The sequence below is a fragment of the Antedon bifida genome, chromosome 3 (genome assembly GCF_963402885.1).
Source record: "Antedon bifida chromosome 3, ecAntBifi1.1, whole genome shotgun sequence".
In the NCBI taxonomy this organism is placed as follows: domain Eukaryota; kingdom Metazoa; phylum Echinodermata; class Crinoidea; order Comatulida; family Antedonidae; genus Antedon; species Antedon bifida.
The window spans coordinates 31,899,021-31,905,020 of record NC_136228.1 but is presented as its reverse complement, the minus strand read 5'-3'; the positions used below and the strand labels follow the sequence as shown (position 1 = coordinate 31,905,020).

The 6,000-nt window shown below is 31.2% G+C and overlaps 1 long non-coding RNA gene across 1 annotated transcript in view; it reads left to right on the top strand.

The window, feature by feature from the left end:
* The first annotated feature begins 374 nt into the window (after nt 1-374).
* The window catches only part of LOC144837529 (uncharacterized), a 40,456-nt gene continuing 34,830 nt past the window's right edge, over nt 375-6,000 (top strand). Inside the window, exon 1 of the long non-coding RNA XR_013611518.1 lies at nt 375-500. This is a non-coding gene — a long non-coding RNA (uncharacterized LOC144837529). The remainder of the gene's footprint in view (nt 501-6,000) is intronic.

Below are 6,000 nucleotides of genomic sequence, written 5' to 3'. Positions count from 1 at the left end.
AATGATGAATAATGCCTGCTCGTAATTTAAAGTGGTATTGTATAAGCTGTTCAATTACTCGAGTCTATTTCACGATTAATAAACGACTTTTGCTAAATCCACCACTTAGTCGAAGTTATTCCGACAATTATGTACTGACAAATTAAATATGTTTACTTGTCATATAGGTCTTGTATCTAATTTTCGTTTTCTAGTAAATTCAATTTAAAATACATAACCGCAAGAGTTCTTTTAATAAAATAAAATCCAAATAATATTGAGAAAGTTTTGTACGTTTAAAGTTCGATAATAGCGATAAAGATAACATGTTATTCATTTGCATATACAGAAGCAGATGGATTAAACATACCAATTACGTCATTTGTATTGTTAGATGGTTGTTGTAGTGGAGTGGCATGGTGTACTACAAAGCCATTCCAAATCTCGGAAGAAATCTTTTAGGTTGAAGTATTATGACATGCTATATTTGAAAATGTCATGTTTTAAACATTATGAGTAAGGTAAAACACCTTTTATACTGTATACACATTCGAGTTAAGCCCTAAAGTTCATAATATTGTTTACTTTTAAATGTCAATTGCTGTAAGGCCTACTGTATGCATTTTATGCGGTTGCACTGTTTTGTATGTGTATTGTTCTGCCCTGTATACAGTATGCTTGGTCCTACAAGCTGTGACCTGGGATGTATGTAACATTCTTATGTATTCAAAAATAAAGAATTATTTGGGAGAGAGAGACTATAGATATGTATGCCAATGCGTAAGCAATAATCAAGTTTGTGAAAAGTACAAGAAGTACGCAGTCCCTATTTATTTGCTTTGTACCGTATTGTGTAGTAGAAAAATAGAACTCTCCATGTGCAGTGCACACAAAAAAAAAAAAGTTATTTAGGCCTATTACCTAAATTTCTTTAAAGAATTACGTATGTCTCTCTCAACGCTTACGCCGTTAATAATCAATATAAGTGCGTCTCGTGTAACTGTGCGTATCGGAATTCGGAAGTGCGAGTAACTGCGCGTATCGGAAGTGCGTCTCGTGTAATTATTCGTTTCGGAAGTGCGTCTCGTGTAACTGTTGCTGCGCATCAGAAGTGCGTCTTATTTTGCACGTGTTCTACTCGAAAGTAACTTTAATCAATGTTTTTATTTTGAAATTTTAAAATGAAATAATCAATGTGCAGTTTTACATGGGCGAATGTTCATTTACTAATAAACTATTTAAGCCAGAACTTATGTTGTATGGATCTTTATTTAGTATTCTATGAGTTTGTTAATCGTCGCTGTCTCCGAGTAGCAAAAATTATGTTTGTACGTGCTTCCATAACTCATTCGTATTTTCAAATCACAACTTTAACTTAACGGAATATTGAAATGCTGATTAAACAATTAAATTAAACTCAAGATATTACCGTACATTTGTTAAATTCAATACACGACCTTCACCATTTAAAAGTGTAAATAGTCATTAAATGCACTTTAAATTTCGATATTATCTAATGAATATTATAATTGTCTATCATGTTTGTTACGTTTAGTTATGAATTAATAATCACAAACTAATGACTCGGTTGCGCTTCTTCAATTTTCATTTTTCATAACAAAAGCAAGATAATTTAAATAGAAACAAAACTGAAGGGGAAGCCCTGTAGCTACACAAGGCACCTAACCTATGGATTTGTTAAACGTGAACTCCATTTGTAATTCATAATTAGTAATTATTTTCAACAATTGGCTAATTTTCGCTAACTTCCTTCAAGCGGTAAACAACAATGCTACAGTGTGCGCACGCTATTTAGCTAAATGACATCTCGATAACTTAACAATATGTAATCGCTTTTCAGGAATATATCATATTTACTTGTGATCATTTATATTGCTAATTAAGGTTTGAAAACCCAGGCTTTTGTTGGAGGAAATAAATGTAATTGTAATATCATCGAAGAGACACGCCTCCAGCTAATGTACATTTAAATCGAATGATGCCATACTTGTAACGACATTAAAGTTGATTTACTTAATCAAGACAAAGATACATTTAAGTTCGTAAAAATTCGTAATTTAATGCTTTTCTTCCGCTTTCATCTCCATCTTAACATTTTATGAAATACTAAATTACGTTTGCTTATCTCCTTATTTGGTTTTGATACAATGTCATTTTCTTAGTTACCAAAACATGCGTATTCAATGCGATTTATAATAATTAATATAATATACACTTATAAACTTAACTGTTTATTGTAAATGATCTGAAGTAAGAGTTTCGTCTTTTGTTTTTGTTCTAAAGCTCTGTCTTTACACTATCAAACTTTATGTAGTGTGCCCATATTAATGATGATGTAATAATACTACCATATTTAAGCATATCACTACCATATTTGGAAACACTTTTTTGCCAAACTTATTTATATAGTTTAAAATAATGTAGTGCTATTGTCCTTACTCAAAACTTTGGTGTTATTGATGTTGTAATTCTCAATGTTTGTTTTATATAACCGATGAACCATAATGTGATGCTGATACAATGGATTTAAATCAATTACGATCGTCATATACAAAAATAAGGCATTGCAAAGGGGACCAACAGTTTCAAGTCTCATCCTAAACGTGTAAATTCAAACCTATACCAGTCATAATAGCGATTTGTGTAATACTAAGTCCCAAATTACATTAAGCGTTATATTTTCAATACATTAAACATAGCAATAATCTAGATTTAGATAAGTTAACAAAATAAGCTTGTTTGTTATTGATAAAAGTTTGGTTACAAACAACATATTGAGGATTGAACTCCCATTAACATGTTTGTTTTTCTAATCGTGTTTCGTTAAAGATAAAACTAATGTTCCATTCGTTTTAACAAAAGATAATATGTACCAAATTTGTGTCTCTACTAAGTGTTTGTAATTACACCGTTGTGATTATATATCAGTTTGTAAATTAAATTAGATAGTGTAATAATGGTATAATCAATGTTAAAATAGCGTAGGCCGATATGTATATTTTCGATAGTTTCTTGATATTTCAAAACATTTTTGAAGGTCAAATCAAAGAGTTTGGACTTTGTCGGTCATTTTGAATTACGGCTCATTGTAACCGGGTTAGACTTAAAACTTGGTTCTCACTAGCGACGCAACGCAAGGACGTAACGCGACGTAAGTGATTTGACCAATCACAAGCGGTGGATTATTCGAACGGTGGCCTGTCATTGGTCAATTCGCTTGCGTTGGGCGTAAGTCCTTGCGTTGCGTCTCTAGTGGGAACCACGCTTAACTTGTATAATGTTTTGTTTATAGGCCTACACAATCGTCAATGATAGTGTGAGAAATAAGAAGCCTTATCCTAAAACTATTGTGAAACTAATTTAGTCACAGTTAGGCCTAAACGAACCCAGCATATTGGTTTGTATAGGCTATGCAAGAAAAAATAAAAACACTCCGACTGTTTGGTCGCTCTCAATTTGATCATGAAGAAGATCGACTTGACAGTGGCCCTGGTGTGATACATAATCTGTAGCTAACACAATTTCTCGACTCTCAACTTCTTGATTTGGTTTTCGTAACGATCAGTACATTGTACCGCTCGGGTTTGATATTAATCTCAAATTATTAATTTGAAATATATCATCTTTATCAATTTGTGTCCTTTAAAAACAGGTTAATGAAGTTCCAACTTTAGATAACAAATTTGACTTTTAAACCTCATTATTGGAACTACAAATACATTTCGTTGGTTGAGTGATAATATCAGGACCTTAACTACAAATTATATACTATTTTTGTTTAGATACTTGATTACTGATTGGTTATTTTCGGCGATGATTTTTTTAAAAATATGTTGATATCCGAAGGTGCATTTAAAATTATTATATAGGCTATCATTATTATCCATTATAAATTATGCAATCACCCGTTAACATTCTCGTGTGATCTTCCCCATGTTATCATAAAAACGTAGAAAACTCTATATATATTTAGGCTATAGGCCTATCAGTTTGGCATTTATTGTTGGTATTGTTCCAGTTGAATCCTATATTACAATAATGTTCACAATGTATATTCATGATAAATAAACACGTTTTTAAATTTAATTGTAAACTCTTCCACCGAAAATTCTAGCAATTTGCGTTTTTATTAGTTGTAATTCTTTTGAATCCTAAGATATTTATTAAACTATTATTGTTATCCATGATAGATAAATTAACCCGTTAACTTTAATTGTAAATTCTTCCACCGAAAACTCTAGCGTTTTTAGTTGTAACTCCCTTTGAATCCTAAGATATTCATTAGACTATCATTGTTATCCATGATGGATAAAGTGTAAAATCATACTTTATTTCAAATAAAACAAGGCCAACAGCCATAAGTCGCGTGCTAAAACGCATAGTGATACCGGACCGACAGACAGACAGACCGACAGACCGACAGACCGACCGACCGACCGACATAGTGAACTATAGAGTCGCGTCCACGCGGTGACGACTAAAAACATAAGAATGTAACAAACATCCTCTACACATAATAATCTACTGTATAGCTTTTAACCCGTTAAATTAAATTGTAGAGTTTTCCACCGAAAAATCTAGCAATTGCCGTTTTTAGTTACTATATCCCTTTGAATCCTATAAGATATTTATTAGACTTGTATTGTTATACATGATAGATAAATAAACCCGTTAACTTTAATTGTAGAGTCTTTCAGCTAAATCTCTAGCAATTGACGTTTTAGTTGTAACTCCTTTTGAATCCAAGATATTCATTAGACTATTATTGTTTTCCATGATGTATAAAGTGTAAAATCATCCTTTATTTCAAATAAAAAAACATAAGAATGTAACAAACACATAATAATCTACTGTTATAGCCTTAACCCGTTAAATTTAATTGTAGAGTTTTCCACCGAAAATTCTAGCAATTGCCGTTTTTAGTTACTCCCTTTGAATCTTATAAGATATTTATTAGACTTTTATTGTTATTCATGATAGATAAATAAACCCGTTAACTTTAATTGTAAATTCTTCCTCCGAAATTGTATTAATATTACCGTAATTGGCATTTTTAGTTGTCGGTGTAGTTTTTTTTCTCTTTGAATCTTTAATTTGAGTTGCACAACATTGACATTGTCTGTAAATTGAGGAAATGCTACCAATCTCACCTGCTAAAACGCCTATTGATTGCTAAGTAGTTACACAAATGAAAGTTGATTGCTAAACACAGGTGAAACGATTTCTTGAATTGGTAAACATTAAGAAAATTAATAACTTCCTCATTGAAATCAATAAGACATTGTTTTATTGTTATTACTTGATACACGGGGTGTGGGAAAATATCGAAATATTATTATAGTATTAACCGGGTGTTTATAACATTAGTTATTATATAAAGCCACAGTGTGTTGTGTTCACATCACATTAGTAGCCTATTTTGTTGATTTGTTTAGCATTAGTAACCTATATTTGTTTGATTGGCTGAAGAACACTACTTGAGGTTTGAGTTCCAACCAAAATGTACTCTTGTTTGGTGGAGAATAAGAATGGAAACAAAACAGCAATTTAGATTGCAAAGAAAATATTTTTATTAAAAGAATTATGTACAATTATGTTTAGAAATGGAAATAAAGGTGAGTAAACCTCACAAAAGACAAAAAAAAAAGTTGGAAATGGATGTTTCCGCGAAATGGTTATAGGCCTAAAAATAAATCCCATTATTGGTAAAAGGTTTGATCAGTTTCATGTAAAGGCTATATACATTATTGGAATTTTAAACAAAGCCATTTTAAAAACCAGCTTCGTATGCCTATTTATATGATATAATAAAACAGAATATTGACCTACAGTATTAATACGCGAGGAAAAAAAAAGTTAAGTTTCCTAACTGGAAGATATCTGAGCCGTCCAAGCAACTTGAGTTGTTTGTTTTATTAAACTAATAAGTAATATTAATAACTTCTCATTTTTATCAGGTGAGATTATTTGAATTAACACTTAAAGAACAAACGAAACAAA